This window comes from Podarcis liolepis, assembly GCF_965112155.1.
Source record: "Podarcis liolepis genome assembly, chromosome: 5".
Taxonomy (NCBI): Eukaryota; Metazoa; Chordata; class Lepidosauria; order Squamata; family Lacertidae; genus Podarcis; species Podarcis liolepis.
In genome coordinates, this window is record NC_139556.1 from 799450 (window position 1) to 827158 (window position 27709).

General features: G+C 45.9%; 1 protein-coding gene across 2 annotated transcripts in view; it reads right to left on the minus strand.

Moving 5' to 3' along the window:
• Nucleotides 1–27709, minus strand: part of FAR2 (fatty acyl-CoA reductase 2) — a 101213-nt gene that overhangs the window by 61305 nt on the left and 12199 nt on the right. The window contains exon 1 of one of the 2 annotated variants that reach the window (XM_083503430.1): nucleotides 4814–4875. The exons of the other annotated variant lie outside the window; for it this stretch is intronic. The gene's annotated coding sequence lies outside the window, so the exon portion shown is untranslated. Of the gene's footprint in view, nucleotides 1–4813; nucleotides 4876–27709 lie in introns of those variants that run through there. 2 annotated transcript variants of the gene reach the window in all.

Genomic DNA, 27709 nt, shown 5'->3' on the forward strand with positions numbered 1-27709 from the left:
TGATCCCACGCAACTTGATTCTAGCACTCTCCCGCCCAGCCCTGCTCCCACGGTGGAGTCTACCTCTTCCCGAATTTGAGTGATTTTATCTGCAAAAAACTTTGCAAAATCATTGCAGGAGATCATGTGGCCTGTACTGGGCCCCGATGTAGCAGGTGGTTCCACTAAATTGCAAACCACCTGACAAAGTCTCCTCTGCTGTTTTCTGCAGATGCAATAGAAGCGGTGAACAAAGTCTTCTTCGCCATCGCTACCGCCACTTGGTAGGTTCGACATTGAGCTCTAACCCATGTCCAGTCAGATTCAGAATGAGTTATCCACCACCGGCGCTCTAGCCGTCTCAGCAATTGTTTCATTGCTCTCAGATCCGTGGAAAACGACAGGGCTGTCCGGGCTCCATGCAATCAGAGAGGGCACTTCAGAGCCAAACAGTCAATAGCCCTGGTTAACTCCACATTCCAGCGGGCCACCAGGGAATCAGCTGAAAGGCCATCAACATGGGATAAAGCATCCCCTACCACTCTCTGGAAACCATTTGGATCCATTAAGTGGCAGGGACGAACCATCCAAATCGGTCCCACCTCCCTGCAGAGGGGAAGGGTCGCGGAGAAGTCAAGTTGCACCAGGAAGTGATCTGACCATGGCACTTCTTTCGTTTCGCTTTTACTTAGTGTCAGATCACCAACATCCATAGAGGTAAACACCAGGTCCAAGGCATGTCCACGGCTATGGGTTGGGCCAAACTTATTCAGGGACAGCCCCATGGAGGCCATGCTTTCCTGAGTCCTGAGCAGCCCCTTGTAAGGTCATGGCAGCATGGATGTTAAAATCCCCTAGGACAACTGTTATGTACTGAGTTGAATAGGATCCAAACTGAAGCAGTCTGATTGGTCCTAGAACAATAGGATCCAAATTGCAGCAGTCTGATTAGTCCTAGAACAATAGGATTCAGAATGCAGCAGTCTGATTGGTCCTAGAACAATGCAGCAGTATGATTGGTTGGCAGGAACCACCCAATCCTGCTCCAGATAGAAGTGAATCCACAACCTGATTGGCTTACAGTAGAATTCCGGAATTAGCCAATCATGTGCAGCCCATTGTGTAAATAATGTATATAAAGCAGATACTGTGAGGGGACATTCTTTCATTCCTCCTCACCACTATGAGCTGAATAAAGAGCATGAAATCACTTTGCGACTCTGAGTATATTTCAACAACCAAACTAGGTGTCTCCAGGAGAACATCTGCCACGACCTGAAGCAGCTTGGACAGGTAATCCTTGATGCAGCGGGGTGGTCAGTACACCAAAAGGAATCCTGTACTGCCCCTATTGCCCAACTTCCAGAACGTGCACTCAGAGAACTGGGTCTTCCCAGTAGGATGCCTGGTGCAAACTAATGACTTCCTAAAAATCACTGCAACCCCCCCTCCCCGCCCACAAGGCCTGGGTTGCTGTGCATAAGAGAAACCTGGTGGAAAAGCAGTGGAAAGGACAGGCCCATCTGCTTCATCCAACCAAGTCTCTGTTACACATGCCAGGTCAAGTCATGGATGGCAGTGGTCTTATGAATCATTGACCTGGCATTGCACTGCAGCACCTTCAGGTCATGTGGGTATCGCTTGCTGATTCTAGTATCCGTCCAGTCAGGAGCAGACCCAGAGGCAGGGATAGTCCTCAAACAACGACTAAACCTGCCTCCTCTGTAATTACATGGTCTGGTCTTAGTGTAACTCCTCCTCCTACCCGTGATCACTGAGATCTGTTGTCCCAGTGCATCCCCCCCCCCCCCCCGTGGAACATGCCCCAGCCATTTTGTTGTCTGGGACCCACTCCCCGGCAGCCCTGACCCCTCCCCTTAAGAACAAAATAAAACCTTTAAAAAAATAACAACAACAATCAAACAATACAAACAAAAAACTGTAAAAATTACAAATACATCAAAATCAAACAAATTCCCAAGCCCAACCAAACATCCATCCCATCCCCACCCCACCCCCACAAAAAAATTCAAAAGGGAAAAAGAAAATTTTAAAACATTTTAAAAAGAACTCTGCACCCCTCCGAGTCCTCTTGGACAGCAGCAGCAGTAGCAGCAACTATCCTCATGAGGCCTGTCAGGCCCCACCCTGGGCTAGGTGGTGAGTGACAGGAGTGGGGCCCTTAGGCACTCATGCAGGGGAGTCCTCCTGGGCAGCAACAGCAGTCCTTATGAGGCCTGTCAGGCCCCGCCCTGGGCCAGGTGGTGAGTGGCAGGATCAGGCCCTTAGGCACTCACACAGGGGAGTCTCAAGGACAGAGGGCACTTGTCAGTACCCACAGAGGAGGTGATGTGGATGACGAATGAGGATGCGAGTGAAAAGGGGGGTAAAGAGTCAATTGGAAGAATGCCATTATTCTAAGAGGCTGCATTCCAAGCCTCTCTCTGAATATATTGAATAAAAAGCAGATGGTAAGGACTTTTCCTTGCTTTATCCGTTCCTGGCAACCGGTTGTGAGGGTTGGTTCCTCCTTTTCCACCTTTGTGCCAATAAGGTTCTAGCTGCAGCAGTGGCATATAGTGATAACCTCTTTTGGGGGGGGGGGACCTCCATTGTTACCATCCCCAAGAGGAAAATATCAGGTGTTTTGGGAAAAGCTTTTTAAAGTATCTTGTATTAAAAGAACTGGCAGATGTGATCTCAGAACCACTGGCAGTCATCTTTGAGAATTCCTGGAGAACAGGCGAAGTCCCGGCAGACTGGAGGAGGGCAAATGTTGTCCCTATTTTCAAAAAGGGGGAAAGAGAGGACCCAAATAATTACTGCCCAGTCAGTCTGACATCAATACCAGGGAAGATTCTGGAGCAGATCATTAAGCAAACAGTCTGTGAGCACCTAGAAAGGAATGCTGTGATCACCAATAGTCAGCATGGATTTCTGAAAAATAAGTCATGTCAGACTAACCTGATCTCGTTTTTTGACAGAATTACAAGCCTGGTAGATGAAGGGAATGCAGTGGATGTAGCCTACCTTGATTTCAGCAAGGCATTTGACAAGGTGCCCCATGATATTCTTGTAAAGAAGCTGGTAAAATGCGGTCTTGACTATGCTACCACTCAGTGGATTTGTAACTGGCTGACTGACCAAACCCAAAGGGTGCTCATCAATGGTTCCTCTTCATCCTGGAGAAGAGTGACTAGTGGGGTGCCACAGGGTTCTGTCTTGGGCCCGGTCTTATTCAACATCTTTATCAACGACTTGGATGATGGACTCAAGGGCATCCTGATCAAATTTGCAGATGACACCAAACTGGGAGGGGTGGCTAACACCCCAGAGGACAGGATCACACTTCAAAACGACCTTGACAAATTAGAGAACTGGGCAAAAACAAACAAGATGAATTTTAACAGGGAGAAATGTAAAGTATTGCACTTGGGCAAAAAAAATGAGAGGCAAAAATACAAGATGGGGGACACCTGGCTTGAGAGCAGTACATGTGAAAAGGATCTAGGAGTCTTGGTTGACCACAAACTTGACATGAGCCAACAGTGTGACGCGGCAGCTAAAAAAGCCAATGCAATTCTGGGCTGCATCAATAGGAGTATAGCATCTAGATCAAGGGAAGTATTAGTGCCACTGTATTCTGCTCTGGTCAGACCTCACCTGGAGTACTGTGTCCAGTTCTGGGCACCACAGTTCAAGAAGGACACTGACAAACTGGAAGGTGTCCAGAGGAGGGCAACCAAAATGGTCAAAGGCCTGGAAACGATGCCTTATGAGGAACGGCTAAGGGAGCTGGGCATGTTTAGCCTGGAGAAGAGGAGGTTAAGGGGTGATATGATAGCCATGTTCAAATATATAAAAGGATGTCACATAGAGGAGGGAGAAAGGTTGTTTTCTGCTGCTCCAGAGAAGCGGACACGGAGCAATGGATCCAAACTACAAGAAAGAAGATTCCACCTAAACATTAGGAAGAACTTCGTGACAGTAAGAGCTGTTCAACAGTGGAATTTGCTGCCAAGGAGTGTGGTGGAGTCTCCTACTTTGGAGGTCTTTAAGCAGAGGCTTGACAACCATATGTCAGGAGTGCTCTGATGGTGTTTCCTGCTTGGCAGGGGGTTGGACTCGATGGCCCTTGTGGTCTCTTCCAACTCTATGATTCTATGATTCTATGATTCTAATTCTTTATATATAATTTCCCAATATTCCTTAATTATTTAAAGGACAATACTTTTATTTTGGAATCTGATAGGTATCTGAGACTTTTGTTCTGCAAAGCCATTTTTCCTGTCAATCTTAAACAATTCATTAATCTGATGTATCTGCAGCCAATCCATGACCAGATTTCTTCATTTCTCAGTTTTTGTTCCTGTCCTGTAAGATCTAAATTTTCACTGTAAATTAACTACTGCTTATCCATATTTGTTCTTTTACTAGTTGTAGCTTCCACTGGGTTGCACTGAGGGAAGGGATTGAGCACTGAGATGTTCATAATAGTGTAAGGAATCTAGAAATTCACCTTCAGATCAAGTTCTATTAGGGTGACACCAGAGATTCATGTGCAACCCAAGATTCTGTTCTCAGGCAAAAACATCTGAACTACTTCTTACAGTAAACCTAGGGCTGGAGATTGAAACCCTCCTTTCTATACATATTCTATACATATTTCTATACACAACCCAAGGTTCCGTTCTCAGGCAAAAACATCTGAACTACTTCTTACAATAAACCTAGGGTTGGAGACTGAATTCCTCCTTTCTATACATATTCTGGTCATCTTAACTATGCTTTTTGGAAAAGTTACTCCGAGAATAATCACAAAGTCAGTACTTACAGATGACAGCAATACAGGATTCCAAGTATACTGCAGAATGCAAACTGGAATGCTTTGTTTTAAGGGAGAGCACAGACTTAGCGGACAGTTAATAACTGGTTAGAGAACAGGAAACAGGAGTTGTCTCCTAAAGGATGGAGGTACAATGATACTTACCCCCTTGGAACTGTATTTGGATTTGAATACGTGCTCTGGAAAGTTTAACATAAATGGGATAAAGTATGTCCAAGATGCATCACTTACTTTCTCCCATAAAGCTTCCCTCTCATAAAATACATAATCAGAAATTAATGAGAAACTTTGAAGTTTCACTGCTTTTGATCAGAAAGAATTATTTTGTTTCTCTTCAAATACCAGCCAACAACAATAGTTTTCTGGTTAGTTTACACCACAAAGGAGGCAGTAAAACATAAACTATAGCAATGTGTAAGCCTAAAATCTAAAATAGTATATAATTAGCAACAGAATAAAACAACAGATTAAAATCAGATTAAAAACCAGCAATGCGTTTAAGCATGTGCTGAACTCCCTGGTTAATAACAGTGTTAAGTTTTAGAAATCTAGACAAACATGTTTCTCACTAAGGTGTGTCCAGAAGCAATAAGCTATGGGAGCTCACTGCATCACAAATCTCTTGGAGTGCAGAGAACTGAATGTGCAGTGATGCCAGTTGTGTAGGTGAGGCAAGAAAGAAGAGTCTCAGACCCAGTCCTGCCTCTGCTAACAATCAAGTCCAGCTGGTGTCAGTGACCTGACATTGGATGTCACTTGGACACTCTGTATTTTGCCCTGATAGAGAATAATTTGTGTGTGATGCAGAGGCTGTGATATGAGAACAGCTCGAGCAACCTTTGTACCATATTGGCCTCACTATTTTTTTTCCAAATTCCGACCGTGAAAAGTTAAAGTGTGGCTTAAATTAATGACCTTGATAAAAAGGGAATTTATGATATTACTGCTGAAACAGACATACGGTGAAATGGAACAAAAAATGTTTTATTGCCAATTTGTGAGCTTGGGACTGTTCATTTGCCATTTACGGGTGAGTGCCTCCAGAACTTTAGCAATTGAATAGCGATTTGCCTTGATAACTTTCACCCTGTAACCCAATTTTAAGTGAGTGGCTTATATTTGGTTATTGTCTTTTTAATCCCCCCCCCCCGAATTTTAAAAGTGAGGCTTATTTGCAGCTGTGGCTTATATTTGGGCCAAAATGGCACAGTCTCTGCTGGAATGCACACTCTGCTTTGTGCACATTGCTCAGACCAGTTTTGAAACTGTGTTTGGACCATTCTTCCTTCAACTCTTTAAACATCTTCTGGAAACTACCATGCAAGTAGGACTGGAACCACTGCAAGACAGTGGCATCTACCAGCAGGCTGTGGGAGTGGGAATAGCCGCCCACACAGAGAACGCCCCTAGCTGCCTGCCGCCCACGCAGTGAGTGGGGGGGGCGCTGCTTGCCACCCATGTGGCGAGCTTCCCTAGCCGCCTGCTGCGCGGGAGGGAGCCGCTAGCCACCCGTGGCAGCATGGTCCCTAGTGGCTCACCGCCTGCACAGCGAGGGGGACGTGGGGTGGCGATGTCACCTGCCCTCATGGCTGACACCTGGTGAGCACTGCACACCCATACCTGACTTCCTCCGCCAGTGCACCTACCCTCAACTAGGGCAGCTGCCCCAGAAGGATACCATGGTCAACGGCATGGAAAGCTGCCCAAAAGTTGAGGAAAATTCACAGGGACATATTTCCCATGTCTCTTTCCTGAGAGAGGTAATCCTACTTGAAGAAGGAGCAAAAGGGTTTTCGTGTATGTGTGTGTGTGTGTGTGTGTGTGTGTGTGTTTCTTTGTGGCTGATTAGCTGCTCTCCCTGTGCAAAGGTCAGAGGGGGCAGGGTTTCTGTTGAGGCAGGGGATTAGCTGTGGGAGGAGCTTATCAGAGTTTGCAGGGCAGTTTGATCCATCTTTTAGATTTAGGGGAGCTAGTCTCAAACGTTTGTTGGGGGAGACCTAGGTTTTTTTGTGGGGGGAGTTATTTCTCCTGTCTTCACGCTTTTTCTGATGGAGGACCGCTGTAGCCACCCCCAACGACACGTTCTCAAGATGGAGGGTGAGGGAACAGCTGCAGTCGCTTGCGGTTCCTGCGCAATGTTTGCCATCTTGCCAAAGGTTGCAGGCAGCTTTACCTGCAGCAATTGCATGTTGATTGCCCTCTTAAAAGACAAAGTCCAGCAACTGGAGGAACGTGTAGCTACGCTCCAAAGAATTAGAGAGCTGGAGCTCTTCTTGGAAGCAACAGAGCACACCGTCTCCACCAAGGAGGAGACAGGGGACACCCCTGAGAAGGAGGCTAGTTCACCAACACAGGAGCCAGATATATGGAGAAACATGACTCAAAGAAGTAGGAGGCCCAGGGTTCGCTCTGATTGTTTAGAAATACACAATCGCTTTGAGGTCCTCTCCCCTAGCATGGAAGACGAAGAGCAGACTCCATTTGAGGATCTCTCCCTCATTACAGTCGATCAGGTATATGAAGACGAGCAGCAAAGTCAGTCCTCAGGGAATGTGCAGGCGACCTTGGAATGGACAGCTCACAGAAGAACCCCGACCAAACCTAAGAGGAGGCATGTAGTGGTGATAGGGGATTCCCTACTGAGGGGAACAGAAGCAGTGATCTGTGGGCCTGACAAGATGTCTTGGGAAGTGTGCTGTCTCCCTGGGGCTAAGATCGAAGATGTAACTGAACGACTGCAAGGAATCATAAAACCCACTGACAAATACCCCTTCCTCTTGGTTCATGTGAGAACCAATGACACTGCAAGTTGTTGTTTTTCCTGGTAGTCTGGCCATTCCTTTGAGATGGCAATTACCTAATTCCTGAGACAATGGGAAGGTGTTTTCACCTCCTCCCTCCTTCACAACTGGATGGCTGAGGGTGCTTTGTGAGTAACAGAGTTGTGACTGGAGCAGCAGCTGGGAAAAACATGATATACCATGATATAGATCAGCCTCAACATTTCACAAACAGTAGGCAGTGAAGTAAAGAGTGCTTGGAGGAGGCAAGGAAGCTCTGGGTAAATGGTTTGCGAATTGTTTTCTAGAAGCATACCAGGTTCCTCACTGTCAACTTCAGTAATGGTAAGCAAGCATCCTTGTTAGATTATGCAAGGTGGCTGGTCAGGAGTACCCCATTGTTGGTCTTCTATTGATAGAAGAGAAGGTACAGCAACTTGTGGCTCACCTTTCCACACTTTGAGCTGCTGGGCAAGATGTGGAATTTCTAGGCAGAGTGGACTGTGCTGAAATAACAATACAGGTGGGGTGCCCCTACAGAGGAGGAGGATTACCCATTGCAGGTTGATCTGAAAGTGGAGGATACTGACATCAGTACCTTGTTGTGGTCAAATCACTTCCTGTTGAAATTTCAGCTTTCAGCGCCTTTTCGCCTCTGCAGAGGCAGGAGACCTGTAAGGTTGGTCTGCCTCGGAGGCTGATGGATCCAATGGGTTTCCTGATAGTTCTGGTGGATTTTCTGGCTGATTTAACTGACACCCCTGTCAAAGCCCTGGGACAACCTCTGGAACATCAGAATGGCTTGGGCAGTTGATATGATTGGCCATGAGCACCCTCTCCCACTTCATGAAACCAATTTAGCTCTCTAGTATACTCCAGAGCTTAGGGCAAGGAAACAAGCTGGGAGATGGTTTGAATGCAAGTAAATTCCAGTTGAATGCAATTGAACACTGGGGGGAGCTCATCATCAAGCCTCCCTAGTGGCAGTGAAGGCAGTTGCCTCCAGTGTATTTTTATTGTGCTGTCCAGCAGAGCTTTTCTGTCTGGCCCAAAGGAAGTGACAGAACCAGTGGTAGTTCACTGTGACTTGTTTGCAAAGCATTATGAGGATAAAATTTCTTCTATCTGCTAGGACATTGACTACACAGATGAATCTTGAGAGGAGTTCCAGAGCACTGTCTACTCCTGTTATATTGGATGAGTTTCAGTTAGTAAGGCTCAAGGATGTGCTTGGATCAGTCAGGTTGACCACTTGCCCCCCCCCCTGGCTGATAAAAACTAGCAGGGAGGGGACAGCTGGCTAGGCTTGGGAAATGATTCACACCTCCTGGCAAGAGAGGGTGCTCCCTGCCTGGTTGAAGGAGGCAGTGGCAAAACCCTCCCTGAATTTGGAAAAACTTAGTACCGTAATTTTGAGCCAGTTGCAAAGCTTCCCTTCTTGGGCAAAGTTCTTGAGTGGGTGGATGCAGATCAGATCCATTGCTCTTGGAGGAAACTGATTTTCTAGATCCATTGGGGTTTAGGCCTGGTTTTAGTGCAAAGACTGCTTTGGTCGCTCTGTAGAATCATAGAATCATAGAGTTGGAAGAGACCACAAGGGCCATCGAGTCCAACCCCCTGCCAAGCAGGAAACACCATCAGAGCACTCCTGACATATGGTTGTCAAGCCTCTGCTTAAAGACCTCCAAAAAAGGAGACTCCACCACACTCCTTGGCAGCAAATTCCACTGTCGAACAGCTCTTACTGTCACGAAGTTCTTCCTAATGTTTAGGTGGAATCTTCTTTCTCGTAGTTTGGATCCATTGCTCCGTGTCCGCTTCTCTGGAGCAGCAGAAAACAACCTTTCTCCCTCCTCTATGTGACATCCTTTTGTATATTTGAACATGGCTATCATATCACCCCTTAACCTCCTCTTCTCCAGGCTAAACATGCCCAGCCCCCTTAGCCGTTCCTCATAAGGCATTGTTTCCAGGCCTTTGACCATTTTGGTTGCCCTCCTCTGGACACGTTCCAGTTTGTCAGTGTCCTTCTTGAACTGTGGTGCCCAGAACTGGACACAGTACTCCAGGTGAGGTCTGACCAGAGCAGAATACAGTGGCACTATTACTTCCCTTGATCTAGATGCTATACTCCTATTGATGCAGCCCAGAATTGCATTGGCTTTTTTAGCTGTCACGTCACACTGTTGGCTCATGTCAAGTTTGTGGTCAACCAAGACTCCTAGATCCTTTTCACATGTACTGCTCTCAAGCCAGGTGTCACCCATCTTGTATTTGTGCCTCTCATTTTTTTTGCCCACGTGCAATACTTTACATTTCTCCCTGTTAAAATTCATCTTGTTTGTTTTTGCCCAGTTCTCTAATCTGTCAAGGTCGTTTTGAAGTGTGATCCTGTCCTCTGGGGTGTTAGCCACCCCTCCCAGTTTGGTGTCATCTGCAAATTTGATCAGGATGCCCTTGAGTCCATCATCCAAGTCGTTGATAAAGATGTTGAATAAGACCGGGCCCAAGACAGAACCCTGTGGCACCCCACTAGTCACTCTTCTCCAGGATGAAGAGGAACCATTGATGAGCACCCTTTGGGTTTGGTCAGTCAGCCAGTTACAAATCCACTGAGTGGTAGCATAGTCAAGACCGCATTTTACCAGCTTCTTTACAAGAATATCATGGGGCACCTTGTCAAATGCCTTGCTGAAATCAAGGTAGGCTACATCCACTGCGTTGCCTTCATCTACCAGGCTTGTAATTCTGTCAATAAACGAGATCAGGTTAGTCTGACATGACTTATTTTTCAGAAATCCATGCTGACTATTGGTGATCACAGCATTCCTTTCTAGGTGCTCACAGACTGTTTGCTTAATGATCTGCTCCAGAATCTTCCCTGGTATTGATGTCAGACTGACTGGGCGGTAATTATTTGGGTCCTCTCTTTTCCCCTTTTTGAAAATAGGGACAACATTTGCCCTCCTCCAGTCTGCCGGGACTTCGCCTGTTCTCCAGGAATTCTCAAAGATGACTGCCAGTGGTTCTGAGATCACATCTGCCAGTTCTTTTAATACTCTTGGATGCAGTTCATCTGGCCCTGGAGACTTGAATACATCTAAACTAGCCAAGGATTCTTGTACTATCTCCTTAGTTATTCTGGGCTGTGTTTCCTTTGCTGAATCATTTGCTCCAAATTCTTCAGGTCGGGCATATATATATATAAGGATGTCACATATAGGAGGGAGGAAGGTTGTTTTCTGCTGCTCCAGAGAAGCGGACACGGAGCAATGGATCCAAACTACAAGAAAGAAGATTCCACCTAAACATTAGGAAGAACTTCCTGACAGTAAGAGCTGTTCGACAGTGGAATTTGCTGCCAAGGAGTGTGGTGGAGTCTCCTTTTTTGGAGGTCTTTAAGCAGAGGCTTGACAACCATATGTCAGGAGTCCTCTGATGGTGTTTCCTGCTTGGCAGGGGGTTGGACTCGATGGCCCTTGTGGTTTCTTCCAACTCTATGATTCTATGATTCTATGATTCCATTTTTTTTTTTACGGGTTTCCTGGCCACAGTAGTAGATATGATGGTCCTCCAAACTGAATTTGCCCATTCCCATCCATTTTAGTTAACTGATGCCCAGGATGTCAATATTTATTCTTGCCATCTCATTTTTGACCACATCCAACTTACCAAGGTTCATGGTTCTTACATTCCAGGTTCCTATGCAATATTTTTCTTTACAGCACTGGACTTTCCTTTCCCTTCCAGGCATATCCGCAACTGAGCGTCCTTTCGGCTTTGGCCCAGCTGCTTCATCAGCTCTGAATCTACTTGTACTTGTCCTCCGCTCTTCCTCAGTAGCAGGTTGGACGCCTTCCGACCTGAGGGGCTCATCTTCCAGCGTCATAACTTTTATATGCCTGTTGTCTTTGTCCGTGGAGTTTTCTTGGCAGGGATACTGGAGTGGCTTGCCGGTTCCTCCTCCAGGTGGATCACGTTTGGTCAAAACTCTCCACTATGACCTGTCTATCTTGGGTGCCCTGCTCGGCATAGTTCATAGCTTCTCTGAGTTATTCAAGCCCCTTCGCCACGACAAGGCAGTGATCCATGAAGGGGAAATACTAACATATGCAAAGTTAGATACAATGTACAGGGTGCTCAGCTCCAATGGGATCTATCCCCCCAAGGTTAAGGTAATCACTGAAGACAGAGAGCAGACAAAGAGATGGCCAGGTTCAGCTAATCTTCTCCCTATCACAAGTCTTTCATCCATTTGTTAGGCAAAACAGGATAGCCAGTTTTCAGTCCTTTTCTCAAGGTGAGAAATGGGCAGGAACTCTGGATTTGCTAATCTCAAATCCCCTCCCTTCCCTACTAGTAGGCATTAGCAATGAATATTATTAAAACTCCAGATTTTCCAGTAGTTAGCTAGCTCTTCTAGCTCCAACTGGATGGCACTTATCCAGCACTCCCCAAGACTCAGCACACTTCTGGTATGCTTTAAGGACACGTATACTCCCCCCTCCCCACTTCTAGTCTGGGTTTACGGCAAAATTGTCATGCCCATATTTCTGTACGCCTTTTTAAATGGTTTAAGGGACTCTCTTATTCTTTAATCAAGGTGTGTATGTATTGTAGCATTTGTTACCTGCTTAGATTGTAACTTTGCTGTCTGAAGTAGCATTTATATATATTCCGTTATTTCTATTTCATATAATAAACAAAGCTTTCTTTATTCCTTTCTGTGAGAGCTTTTTCTAGGCATTAGGTAAAGGGTTAACACACATCCATAACAAGCACACACAGTAACTTCAGCAAAAGATCCTTAATCTTTAGCAGTGGGTATATGGACATACATGAGTATTGGCTGCACACAGCTGAGTCCAGGATCACACTTGTAACAGACTACCATTGCACCCTTGTGTGTAATGTGTAGCTCAGCACACAAGAGACCATGAAGAGAGGCCATCTACCATCTACCTTGTCAATGCTCTGATACGGCTGTTCTCTGATTGCTCTCTGATTGACAGCAGTTGGGAAAATGCAGCCACACAGCTGTTGCAATCCAGGCTCTCCCCACCCAGACAAAATTGTAAACCAGGGGAGGCACCAGGCTAGATGCTCTTGACCCAGTGCTCCTAAAGTCAATCCTCCTGTTGTTCCTGTTGTTGGTTGTGCCCAGCCAGTTTGGGAGGAGGGAGAGAGAATGCAGCAACACTGGGAGAGGCAATAACATTCCTGCTGCAGGAATGTTGCTTGCTGAGCAAGCCTTCATCCTCCTGGCAGCTGTTCCGTTTGCTGCAAGTGGTGAGACAGGGTGAGTAGCAGAGGCCCTGCCCCCAAAATCCCCATTCATCCTTACTCAACATTCATCCTTAACTCATCCTTGTTAGGGATTACCCCTAAGAAGTGTGGTGCCTTCTGGGGCCATGTCCTACATGTCAAGTTCAATGTGTGTACTTCATTGTCACATAAAATAGCACCACACCTTACAAGGAAAAGTGAAAGCATCTAGAGCTTTTTGGTTTTCAAGAGATGACTAATCAGGAAAGTGATAGAAGTCCATAAAATTGTGCCTGGTTTGCTGAAATTGAAGCTATAAGTTCCTCCCTCTTTCATTATTATATTAAAATTTTAAGTGTCTTTAGGGGACCCTTTTTGGGCCATATAATAACAATAATTTATTATTTATACCCTGCCCATCTGGCTGGGTTTCCCCAGCCACTCTGGGCGGCTTCCAACAAAATATTAAAAATACAATAAAACAACAGACATTAAAAACTTCCCTAAACAGGGCTGCATGCAGATATCTTCTGAAAGTCAGATAGTTGTTTATTTCCTTGACATCTGATGGAAGGGCGTTCCAAAGGGTGGGCACCACTACTGAGAAGGCCCTCTGCCTGCTTCCCTGTAACCTCACATCTCGCAGCGAGGAAACCGCCAAAGGCCCTTGGAGCTGGACCTCAGTGTGCGGGTTGAATGATGGGGGTGGAGACGCTCCTTCAGGTATACTGGGCCGAGGCCGTTTAGGGCTGAATCCTTATTGGAAGGGATTAAAATGATCTGCATCCACCAGGCATGCCTAGAGTTGTTCCGCAACCACCTGCTCAATCACCTTGCCCAAGAATGGAAGATTTGAGACTGGGCGATAGTTGGCTATATTGGCTGGATCCAAAGATGTTTTTTTAAGAAGCAGTTTAATAACCGCCTCTTTCAGTGGGTTTGGGAAGGTTCCCTCACAGAGGGAAGCATTCACCACCTTGCGGAGCCCATCACCCAGCCCTTCCCGGCTTACTTTTATGAGCCAGGATGGGCAAGGATCAAAAAGACAGGTGGTTGGTTTCACTCATCCAAGCAGCCTGTCCACATCCTCAGAGGCAACAGATCCCATGCAACTTGACCAGACATCACTCTTCTGCCCCGGCTCTGCTCCCACGGTGGAGTCTACCTCTTTCTGAATCTGAGCGACTTTATCTGCAAAAATAAACTTGGGATCTTGGGTTCTTTACCAGGTTCCAATGGCAAAGGTGGTTCCATTAAATTGCAAACTGAAAGAGTCTCCTGCTGCTATTTTCTGCAGATGCAATAGAAGAGGTAAAGAAGGTCTTCTTCACTGTTGCTACCGCCACTTGGTAGGCTCAACATTGAGCTCTAACCTGTGTCCAGTCAGATTCAGAATGAGTCCCCCCCTCCCCCAGTGCTCTAGCCATCTCAGCGATTGTTTCATCACCCTCAGCTCTGGGCAAAACCATGGGTCAAAGAGCAGCACACAATTAACTTTATCTAAACAATGAAATTTGAAGTCACACAATGATATTTATGGGCAGCAGATTCCAATCAGACAAAACAAAATGCCACGAACACTTAAGTTCTGAAATTATACTAATCCTATTGTTGATTCTTATGGGTTGTGCCATCTTAGCCTTGAGACCTCATATCAGGTCCTGGCTGGATGATGAGGAGCCCAGGGATTGCTAGTGGGACACTGAGGGCACGTCACAGGTTGAAGTGGGGGAGGAATGCTGTGGACATAGGGTATCTTGATTTCAGTAAGGCTTTTGACAAAGACCCCCATGATATTCTTGCCAAGAAGGTGGTAAAACATGGGCTGAATGAGGTAACTGTAAGGTAGATTTGTAGCTGGTTGACTGAACCCAAAAAGCACTCACTAACATTCATCATCATCCTGGGAAAAAGTGACAAGAGCAGTGCTGAAGGATTCTGCCCTGGGCACGTAGTTGTTCAATGCCTTTCTAAACGACTTGAAGGTACTGCTCATACAATGTGCAGATGACACCAAAATGAAAGGACTAGCCAATGTAGGCATGTCCAAATTGAAGTAGGTTGTGATCTATGATCCAATATAAAAACTGGCAGTGATCCCTACCCAGGGATGGTTGCAGGTTGGGCGGGTGCTGGCTGCTTCCCCTGAGGGGGCAGGGATGGGTGCTGGCTGCTTCCCCCTAAAATTGCAGGGGGGTGGGCGCACACCGCCTGCTTCCCCCGACAGTTCTGCAGCCCTTTCAAACATTAAGCCACTGATGTACAGTGGTACCTCAGGTTACATACGCTTCGGGTTACATACACTTCAGGTTACAGACTCCGCTAACCCAGAAATAGTACCTCAGGTTAAGAACTTTGCTTCAGGATGAGAACAGAAACAGGATGTGTCCAATCCTGGGTGGCACAATTCAAGGAGGATATCGACAAGCTGGGATCACCCACCTCTCAGTGTGAGTGCAACAGCTATTGCATGCGGCTTCCTTTCCCTTGTGTGTAAATTTTATTTTAATTTGAAACCTGTGCTTCTTCAATGACGCACCCAACAGCGTTTCTATAGTTTTGCTGTTCCAGTACAGTACCTCCAACTGTTTTTGTGGCATTTTCAGTGCAGGATCTCCAATCTGAACTTGTTTAGTATGGTACCCATGCTCTATATGGGTTCTGTGTTCAACCAGGCATGGTTTTTAATTATTATTATTCCACTTAGCTGTCTACCTCTATCTGCCTCTCTTTTTTCATGATCTTATTCTTATTAAATTTTCAGATATACATTTCCAAAATAAAATATAAAAACATTACATTCAGTGATTTCCCTTCTTCTACATCCATGGTTCCTTTATACTTCCAAAACATACTGAATATTCTATTTCAACTGTCTACTCCCCCCTCCTTTTATATTATCTTAATTTAAATTAATCCTGTTAGCGTTTTCACTTGCTCACATTTATTTTCCAAATATTACAAAAATATTTTCCAACAAACAGCAACCTTCCATTTTAGTTGCCACATAAAGTCTGATATTTCCCCATAAAATGGAGGACTTGCCTTGTGGCTGGTCTTTCATTAGGTTTTCTTGGTCAGTTGCACCATTCAGTAACATTGCAGCATTAAATAACATGCTTGGAGCATAATTCACAACCTCCTCCACTTGATTCTTGGAGGTCTATTTGCAGTTCAGTGGCATTTAAAAAGAAAAGCATGCAAAAGGCCACTTTCCATTTTCAGCTGCATATAGCCTGAAGTTTCAAAAGAAGCAGGACAGTGGAAACTTTTATTAATCAATCCCAGCAGATCAGCAGCTTGTCCTTGGGGAAAATAAACAATGCCCCCTTTTAAAAGCCTAATAATTATTGCTATAATGTCCGAGAATACTCTGAAGATGAGGATTGGGGAGGGCAGGGAGATCAGCTTCTAACAGAAGAGGGGGACTATTCACCACCCCCCTCACTGTCAGCGTCTCCAGAAGCAGAGAGACAGGGAGACATAGAGCTGCTCAGCTTTGAGATTGTTGCTAGGGCACCAGAAGGAAGGAAACAACTGGGTGATACATCAATAGAGAGTGGGGGGGGGGACCCCTCCCTTTCCCCAATCTTGGAGGTACAAGCTTGTCAGAGAACAAAAGAGATGCAGGGGAGGCAGGACTTCCTGTTGGCACGCTGCTTGCTGCAGAAGGGGAGGGGAGGAGTCAGAGTGAGCTACTCCGATCCTGGCAGAGGGAGGCCAATCTGTGTTCACAACATGATACTGTAATAAAAAGACTATAAATATGCCAGATGCACATTCTTATCGGTGAGCTACCAGGAGGGAGAAGGGAACTCCTGTACTTGACAGCTAGCTCACACTCTATCACTATAATTGCCGGAGGAGCAATTAATCATGTCGACAGGAGCCGAAGGAGGGGCCGCAGACAGAGCTCAAAAGCAAACAGGAGCTGAAGAAGGCCGGGTACAGTTGCTGCTTCAACAGAATGCGGTTCTAAAGACACAAATAGATCAAATCACTGGAGCCTTAAGTCAACAATGGCAAATCCTGGTGGCAGAACAACAAAGAAAGGTGGCACGAACCCCCTAGGCCCCTCTTCCAAGTGGCAGAGTGAGAGGGAGAGCAGTGGTGCTTACTCTTTATAAGAGATGCCTCAAGAACCTGAGCAACCTAGTGATACAGGAGTTCAGACAGGTAGCAGGATTTAAGTTAAATAAGAGCAAAAGCAAAGTATTAGAGAAAAATTTGGACAATGAGGAAAGGAAATTGCTGCAAGAAGAAACAGGCCTAGTTTTAGTGAAAAAGTTAAATATCTGGGTGTAAATTTGTCGACAAAAAATCTGAACTTATATAAAGATAACTATGAGAAATTATGAAATGAAATCAAGCAAGATCTTGAGACTTGGTCAAATTTAAAATTATCACTAATGGGCCAGATATTGGTGGTTAAGATGAGTGTCTTGCCAAAGATGTTGTTTTTGTTTCAAGCCATCCCAATCATTGATAATGTGAAATGTTTTAAAGAATGGCAGAAAGCTTTGTCTAGATTTATCTGGCAGGGGGGAAAACCCAGAATTAAATATGAATTATTAACAGATTCAAAAGAAAGAGGGGGATTTTCCCTGCCAGAATTGAAGGTATATTTTGAAGCCACAGCCCTTTGCTGGGTCAAGGAATGGATACAACTAGATAATGAAGATGTTCTTGACTTGGAGGGATTTGACAATGTGTTTGGATGGCATGCGTATCTATGGTATGACAATATAAAGGCCCATAATGGTTTTAAAAATAACGTTTGGCTAAAATACAAAGATCTCTTAGAAAGAAAAACACCCAGATGGCTTTTGCCAATGGAGGCAAAGGCTCAGAAAAAGTCCAATATGGAGACTAATTGGTTGAGATATTCAGATCTATTACTGGAAGATAAAGGAGGATTTGAATTAAGACTATTTGACCAAATCAAAGATAAAATAAATTGGTTACATTACCATCAGATTAACAAATTGTATAAATTAGATTTAAAAATGGTTTTGCATCCAAATTGGAAATGGAGTTGCTAGATTCTAAAGTTAAAAATTTGTCTAAAATGTACAATTTATTGTTGGAGTGGCACACAAAGGATGAACAAGTTAAATCTGTGATGATAGATTGGGCAAGAGATGTTGGACATAATATAATATTTGAAGACTGGGAAAGGTTGTGGAGGAAAGGGGTTAAGTTCACTGCATGCACGGTGTTAAAGGAAAATGTCATGAAAATGATGTATAGATGGTACTTAACCCCTGTAAAATTAGCAAAGATTTACCACAAGACTGATAATCTATGTTGGAAATGTAAAGAAAAAGAAGGTACCTTTTATCATATGTGGTGGACCTGTCCCAAGGTCTGAGAAAAGATATACAATGAATTGAAAAAAATGTTGAAATATACATTTATTAAGAAACCAGAAGCCTTTCTACTTGGAATAATAGGTTTGTAATTGCCCAAAAAAGATGTTAGATTGTTTTTGTATGCCACAACTGCAGCTAGAATTTTGCTGGCCAAAAACTGGAAATTACAAGAAGTACCAACAGTGGAGGAATAGCAGATAAAGATGATGGATTTTGGGGAGCTAGCTGACCTGACCAGAAGAGTCCGTGACCAGAGGAAGGAGCAGCATCAAGAGGAGTTAAAGAAATTCAAAGACTATCTAGCTAAATATGTTAAGATAATATAAATAGAATTACTTGCAAGTACCAAATAGGCCTAGGATTTGAAAATGTGATGTGTAAAATACTATGTTAAAGTTAAAAATGAAAAGAAAGAAAGAAGTTAATTGACCAAGTAAATTTTATGTGAAAATAGTTTTGGAAAACTGTTACAATGATTTATATGGAAACTCAGCCAGGGGGATTCGAGGAAGTATCCTAACAATGTTAACAAAAGTAGAACTACTATAATTAATGTTTGTTGGTTTGTTTTTTGATTTCCCTTTTTCTATCTGTTTGTTATAAATTTGGAAAACTAATAATTTTTTTTTGAAAATATAAAATAAAACCCAGAGTCTAAAGCAAAGAAGGGGACGAAGGAGGTAACCCTAAAACATGGCTTAAAAGTAAAATTTGCAGAAAGCAGAAAATAAGAATTTTACCTTTAAGGGAAGGTGGAGGATGAACGATGAGATATGGAGAGACGACCAATGGGTGACGCAAGCAAAAATCAAGTTAGCGGAATTTTTCGAGATAAATGGGAAACAAAATACAGATATAAATGTAGTTTGGGATGCAAGTAAAGCGTATATGAGGGGTCTTGGAATACAACAAATGGCTAGGCTGAAGAAGATAAAAGACAATAATATCCAAGAGCTAACTAAACAGATAAGAATTAATGAAAAAGAGTTGATAAAAAATCCAAAAAGTAATTGTAATGGTTCTAGGGGTTGCTCGTGTGTAAATCGCCGCCACACCTGGCTGGGTTGCCTGGGTGAACCCTTTCTGTCTGAGAAGTTGCAGAACCGGGCGGCTTGGCGGAGAGAGGTCACAAACCCAGTTATGGTTTCCCCAGGGGCTTGCCGCTTTGCGTAGAAGGCATTTTGACGAGCCACCACTGAGGGCTGTGGAGAAAAGTGCCCTTTCAGCCGTTCCAATATTGTTTTGTATGGAACAGTAGCAACGTCTTCAGGCGCAAGGAGAGCCCGGGAGATTTCAAACGTCTCCTCTCTGCAGACGCTGAAGAATATTGCCCTCTCTTGGCATCTTCCTTGTCAGTGACCCCTTTGGCTTCTAGGAATAAGGTGAAACGGGAGACATACGCTTCCCAGTCTACGGATGCTGGGTTGAACGGCGAGAAGCTGCTGTTGGTTGCCATTCTGAGTTCCTTGTGTCCCGGAGCTGAAGCCTGGATACACAGTACGAGGCAGCGGTGCGGCAGGTGGCAATGCTGCGGTGCTGTGTGTAGCGGTCAGCTCAGCGGGATCCCACCTTCGTCGCCAGTGAAATATACTCAGAGTCGAGAGTGGATTTCATGCTCTTTATTCAGCTCACAGTGGTGAGGAGGGAATGGAAGTCCCCTCAAAGTATCTGCTTTATATATATTATTTACACAATGGGCTGCACGTGATTGGCTAATTCCGGAATTCTCCTGTAGGCCAATCAGGTTGTAGATTCACTACTTTCTGGAGCTGGATTGGGTGGCTCCTGCCGACCAATCATACTGCTGCATTGTTCTAGGACCAATCAGACTGCTGCATTCTGAATCCTATTGTTCTAGGACCAATCAGACTGCTGCATTTTGGAGCCTATTGTTCTAGGACCAATCAGACCGCTGCAGTTTGGATCCTATTCAACTCAGTACATAACAGCAACCATGAGAAAGGGGACACTGCCTGTGACCAGAGGCACATGTCTTGCAGGTATGGTGGCAAGAACGGTCCTCTCATACATACCTTTGAAATGCAAGGGGCTTCACCTGACACATACCCAGCCCAGTATTAGTGCCAGTGAAGATACAGTGCTACACTATGATTAATGCAAACCATGAAAGGAAGGGAGGGATTGGTGGGGGGCTACAGGTGAAGGTAATGCTCAAGACAGCAGCATTCACCCAAGTTTCTAGTGAAACTGGGAACATTAGATCTGCCTAAAAGCAATAATAATAATAATAATAATAATAATAATAATAATAATAATAATTATTATTATTATTATTATTATTATTATTATTATTATTATTATTTATTTATTTATACCCCGCCCATCTGGCTGGGTTTCCCCAGCCACTCTGGGCGGCTTCCAAAAGAATATTAAAATACAATGATACATCAAACATTAAAAGCTTCCCTAAACAGGGCTGCCTTCAGATGTCTTCTAAAAGTCTGGTAGTTGTTGTTCTCTTTGACATCTGGTGGGAGGGCGTTCCACAGGGAGGGTGCCACTACCGAGAAGGCCCTCTGCCTGGTTCCCTGTAACTTGGCTTCTCGTAGTGAGGGAACCGCCAGAAGGCCCTCAGTGCTGTACCTCAGTGTCCGGGTAGAACGATGGAGGTGGAGACGCTCCTTCAGGTATACTGGACCGAGGCCGTTTAGGGCTTTAAAGGTCAGCACCAACACTTTGAATTGTGCTCGGAAACGTACTGGGAGCCAATGTAGGTCTTTCAAGACCGGTGTTATATGGTCTCTGTGGCCGTTCCCAGTCACCAGTCTGGCTGCTGCATTCTGGATTAGTTGTAGTTTCCGGGTCACCTTCAAAGGTAGCCCCACCTAGAGCGCATTGCAGTAGTCCAAGCGGGAGATAACCAGAGCATGCACCACTCTGGCAAGGCAGTCCGCGGGCAGATAGGGTCTCAGCCTACGTAGCAGATGGAGCTGGTACACAGCTGCCCTGGACACGGATTTAACCTGTGCCTCCATGGACAGCTGTGAGTCCAAAATGACTCCCAGGCTGCGCACCTGGTCCTTCAGGGGCACGGTTACCCCATTCAGGACCAGGGAATCCCCCACACCTGCCCGCCTCCTGTCCCCCAGAAACAGTACTTCTGTCTTGTCAGGATTCAATCTCAATCTGTTTGCCGCCATCCATCCTCCAACCGCCTCCAGACACTCACACAGGACCGTCACCGCCTTCACTGGTTCTGATTTGAAAGAGAGGTAGAGCTGGGTATCATCCGCATACTGATGAACACCCAGCCCAAACCCCCTGATGATCTCTCCCAGCGGCTGCATGTAGATGTTGAAAAGCATGGGGGAGAGGACAGAACCCTGAGGCACCCCACAAGTGAGAGCCCAGGGGTCTGAACACTCATCCCCCACCACCACTTTCTGAACACGGCCCAGGAGGAAGGAGCGGAACCACTGTATGACAGTGCCCCCAGCTCCCAGCCCCTCAAGACGGTCCAGAAGGATGTTATGGTCGATGGTATCAAACGCCGCTGAGAGATCCAGCAGAACTAGGAAACAGCTCTCACCTTTGTCCCTAGCCCGCCGGAGATCATCAACCAGTGCGACCAAGGCAGTTTCAGTCCCATGATGAGGCCTGAATCCCAATTGGAAGGGATCCAAATGGTCCGCTTCTTCCAGGCGTGCCTGGAGTTGTTCAGCAACCACTTGCTCAATCACCTTGCCCAAGAATGAAAGATTTGAGACTGGGCGATAGTTGGCCATCGTGGCCGCATCTAAAGATGGTTTTTTAAGAAGCGGTTTAATAACCGCCTCTTTCAGCGGGTCTGGGAAGGCTCCCTCACGGAGGGAAGCATTCACCACCCCACGAAGCCCATCGCCCAGCCCTTCCCGGCTAGCTTTTATAAGCCAGGATGGGCAAGGATCAAGGAGACAGGTGGTTGGTTTCACTCATCCAAGCAGCCTGTCCACATCCTCGGAGGTAACAGATTGGAATTGATCCCACACAATTTGACGAGACAGGACTCTAGCACTCTCCCGCCCCGGCCCTGCTCCCACGGTGGCGTCTACCTCTTCCCGAATCTGCGCGACTTTATCTGCAAAAAACTTTGCAAAATCATTGCAGGAGATCATGTGGCCCGTACTTGGCCCCGATGTAGCAGGTGGTTCCGCTAAATGGCGGACCACCAGAAAAAGTCTCCTGCTGCTGTTTTCTGCAGATGCAATAGAGGCGGCGAAGAAAGCCTTCTTCGCCGTCGCTACCGCCACTTGGTAGGCTCGACACTGAGCTCTAACCTGTGTCCGGTCAGCTTCAGAATGGGTCATCCGCCACCGGCGCTCTAGCCGTCTCAACGATTGTTTCATTGCCCTCAGATCCGTGGAAAACCACGGGGCTGTCCGGGCTCCATACAATCAGAGAGGGCGCTTCGGAGCCAAACAGTCAATAGCCCTGGTTAACTCCGCATTCCAGCGGGCCACCAGGGAATCAGCTGAAAGGCCATCAACATGGGATAAAGCATCCCCTACCGCTCTCTGGAAACCATTTGGATCCATTAAGTGGCGGGGGCGGACCATCCGAATCGGTGCCACCTCCCTGCAGACGGGAAGGGTCGCGGAGAAGTCAAGTTGATGGATGATGGACTCAAGGGCATCCTGATCAAATTTGCAGATGACACCAAACTGGGAGGGGTGGCTAACACCCCAGAGGACAGGATCACACTTCAAAACGACCTTGACAGATTAGAGAACTGGGCCAAAACAAACAAGATGAACTTTAACAGGGAGAAATGTAAAGTATTGCACTTGGGCAAAAAAAATGAGAGGCACAAATACAAGATGGGTGACACCTGGCTTGAGAGCAGTACATGTGAAAAGGATCTAGGAGTCTTGGTTGACCACCAACTTGACATGAGCCAACAGTGTGACGCGGCAGCTAAAAAAGCCAATGCAATTCTGGGCTGCATCAATAGGAGTATAGCATCTAGATCAAGGGAAGTAATAGTGCCACTGTATTCTGCTCTGGTCAGACCTCACCTGGAGTACTGTGTCCAGTTCTGGGCACCACAGTTCAAGAAGGACACTGACAAACTGGAACGTGTCCAGAGGAGGGCAACCAAAATGGTCAAAGGCCTGGAAATGATGCCTTATGAGGAACGGCTAAGGGAGCTGGGCATGTTTAGCCTGGAGAAGAGGAGGTTAAGGGGTGATATGATAGCCATGTTCAAATATATAAAAGGATGTCACATAGAGGAGGGAGAAAGGTTGTTTTCTGCTGCTCCAGAGAAGCGGACACGGAGCAATGGAGCCAAACTACAAGAAAGAAGATTCCACCTAAACATTAGGAAGAACTTCCTGACAGTAAGAGCTGTTCGACAGTGGAATTTGCTGCCAAGGAGTGTGGTGGAGTCTCCTACTTTGGAGGTCTTTAAGCAGAGGCTTGACAACCATATGTCAGGAGTGCTCTGATGGTGTTCCTGCTTGGCAGGGGGTTGGACTCGTTGGCCCTTGTGGTCTCTTCCAACTCTATGATTCTATTCTATTCTATTCTAAGTTGCACCAGGAAGTGGTCTGACCATGGCACTTTTGTTTCGCTTTTACTTAGTGTCAAAACACCAACATCCATGGAGGTAAACACCAGGTCCAAGGCATGTCCGCGGCTATGGGTTGGGCCAAACTTATTCAGGGACAGCCCCATGGAGGCCATGCTTTCCACGAAGTCCCGAGCGGCCCCTTGTAAGGTCGTGTCGGCATGGATATTAAAATCCCCTAGGACAACCAAACTAGGTGTCTCCAGGAGAACATCCGCCACGACCTGAAGGAGCTCGGGCAGGGAATCCTTGGTGCAGCGGGGAGGTCGGTACACCAAAAGGAATCCTGTACTGCCCCTATTGCCCAACTTCCAGAACATGCACTCAGAGAACTGGGTCTTCCCAATAGGACGCCTGGTGCAAACTAATGACTTCCTAAAAATCACTGCAACCCCCCCTCCCCGCCCACAAGGCCTGGGTTGCTGTGCGTAAGAGAAACCTGGTGGACAGGCAGCGGCAAGAACAGGCCCATCTGCTTCACCCAACCAAGTCTCTGTTACACAAGCCAGGTCAAATCCTCCATCCATGATCAAGTCATGGATGGCAGTGGTCTTATGAATCATTGACCTGGCATTGCACAGCAGCACCTTCAGGCTATGTGGGTATCCCTTGCTGATTCTAGTATCCGTCCGGACAGGACCAGACCCGGAGGCAGGGATAGTCCTCAGACAACGACTAAACCTGCCTCCTCTGTAATGACAAAGTCCGGTCTTAGCGTAACTCCTCCTCCTACCCGTGATCACTGAGATCGGTTGTCCCAGCGCATCCCCCTCTGTGGAACATACCCCAGCCATTCTGTTGGCTGGGACCCACTCCCCGGCAGCCCTGACCCTTCCCCTTAAGAACAAAATAAGACCTTAAAACAATAAAAAACCCAGAAAACAAAAAACAATACAAATGAAAAACTATAAAAATTACAAATCCATTAAAATCAAACAAATTCCCAACTAACATCCATCCCACCCCCATCCCCGTCCATACAAAAAATAAAAAGGAAAGGAAAAGGAACATTTTAAAACATTTTAAAAAGAACTCTGCGCCCCTCCGGATCCCCCTGGGCCGCAGCAGCAGTGACAGCAACCGTCCCTGTGAGTCCTTCAGGCCCCGCCCTGGGCCAGATGGTGAGTGGCAGGAAGGAGCAGGGCCCTCAGACACCCACACAGGAGAGTCCTCCTGGGCAGCAGAATGCAGCAGTCCCTGTGAGTCCTTCAGGCCCCGCCCTGGGCCAGATGGTGAGTGGCAGGAAGGAGCAGGGCCCTCAGACACTCACACAGGAGAGTCCTCCTGGGCAGCAGAATGCAGCAGTCCCTGTGAGTCCTTCAGGCCCCGCCCTGGGCCAGATGGTGAGTGGCAGGAAGGAGCAGGGCCCTCAGACACCCACACAGGAGAGTCCTCCTGGGCAGCAGAATGCAGCAGTCCCTGTGAGTCCTTCAGGCCCCGCCCTGGGCCAGATGGTGAGTGGCAGGAAGGAGCAGGGCCCTAAAAAACTGGTCTCACAACAAAATATTGCAGTGCATCCTTGGTGCGCTTGTTATCTGAGCCTGACAAAGTTGGGAAAAAAACAGTTAGCATCAAAAACAGGAGACCCTTGGGTTTTAGTTTTTGAAAAATCAGCCTTCATGCAAGTCAAAGGAAGTTTCTATATTCAATTAAATCTGGATATGGCTTGAGAGGAGCTCTGAGAGTGTAATTTAAGCATACTGACCTTTTCTGAAACTTGAGAGGTATGGAGGATTGGGGAGAGTACAAAGCACCCTTGATTGGCAACATTCACAGGAGTTTACATTGCAGGGCTCCTATAAGTTATTGTTTTTCAGCACAGCCCTCCAACCTGCTCTAGGGGTACAATGGTGAACTACACTGCAGGTCTGTGCGATTAGTGACAGCTTGCCTCCCAGTGAGAATGCTGGTACAGAAGGCAGTCATCTATTATAGGCCAAAGATAGTCTTTAAGATGGTTTTCCCTTTGGTTCTATTGGCATATGAAATAGGGAATAACTCTTGGGAAGTCATGGTGTGTTCACTATTTTCAGCATTAGGCTTTTCACCAGCCCCTCTAATTGCAAGGGGCTATGACTGGGCCAGGGCAGAGATTTCCAGGCAATTATATGATATTGATATGCAGACCACAATGATGGTTGTTGTGCAGCACCTATCCATTATGATGCACAAAGCTTTTCATAGACTTCCTGGAAATGTGCCCCCATATTTTCCCCTCATGTTGAGATGGCTTTTGACTAAATGCAGTTTCAATTCTCTGCTGCTGATAAAGGTGAAGGGGCAAGAGAGCAACAGAGTTCTCCACACATGCCTCTAAGAATGACATAGATGCTGTTGATAAAGGTGAAGGGGCAAGAGAGCAACAGAGTTCTCCACATATGCCTCTAAGAATGAAATAGATGCTGTTTTATAGCAGCAATGTGGGGAGTTGTGGGAACCTTATGCACCTTAGGAACTCACCAAGACTGAATGTCAATATGCACCAACATAAAAAGAAGCCAGGGCATGAGTCCATGGATGCAGAAAGCTCCATGTCTTTATTGATGGGGGCCCCATTTTGGAAGAAACAGATCACAAACCACTAGTTTCCATCACACTTCAAGGATTATCAGACACCCCTCCACCAGTTGCATTTTTTTTCGTCTACAACTGTAGCCTACAAGCCTGGGAAAGGACTGCTGATAGCAGATACCATGTCAACAGATTGTGAAAGAACAGAGGCACCAGTACCTGACACTGACATAATGCATGTGAACCTGATCAAAAGACTGATAACGATTTCAGAAAAGATGTGGTCAGCATTTGCCTAGGTCAGGATGAAACCCCACAGAAGGTAAATGCAGAAATGGGGATGAGTTGTCCAAACCAGCAAGTTCTAAGCCCATATTCTAAATATTCTAAATATTGCTCAAGGGTACCATACTGTACCCAAGGTTTTACAGGAAGATATGCTGCAAAGAATACATGAAGGCCACTTGGGTATAGAAGAATGCTAAGGGAGGGGGTGGGCTGCCCTATGATTTTCTTGTGGAGAAGCAGGTAAGATATGGCCTGGATGAGGTAACTGTTAAGTGGATTTGTAGCTGGTTGACTGAACCCAAAGTGTTAAGTTGTGGGCGAACATATCAGACGACACAGCGTTCTTCCAAAGCAACTCTTTATTTGTAAGCTGGAACAGAACTGAACTGAGCTCAGCCAGCCTGCTTATATAGAGCTCCACTAGAATGCAACAGTAACCATTTTCTGTAACTAGCCAATCACTGAACGTCACCTTCGATCCTTCATTTGCATACAAACTATCCAATCACTGAACGTCACTTTCGATCCTTCATTTGCATAACTATCTACAGTATCCCCCTGCTGGCCCAGGGTGAGAACTTCAGCACATAACACAAAGAGTACTCATTAATGGTTCTTAATTATCCTGTAAGAAAATGGCAACTGGGTGCCACAGAGTTCTGTCCTGGGTCTGTTGTTGTGCAACATCTTTAGAAATGATTTGGATGAAGGAATTGAGGAAATGCTCATCCAATTTGCAGATGACACCAAACTGGGAGGGGTAGCTAATGACACAGAAGCCAGAATCAGAATTAAAAATGACCTTAACAGCAAATGAATTTCAATAGGGACAAATGTAAGGTTCTGCACTTAATGACTGTGGTGCAGAATGACCTTAACAGATTGGAGAACTGGGCCCAAATGAACAAAATGAATGCCAACCCAAGTAGGGGTTGTGGGGACACTCCACCCCCAACCTTCCCATCTTACCAGAAATGTCGGAAGAAGGGCTTCCAGTCACCAGGAGGCTTCAAAATGCCTTGAACTAGACATGCTTACCATCCCCTTTCAGATTGTTGCCGTGCAATGAGTAGGATTGGTGTGTGGATCCTCACCTCTC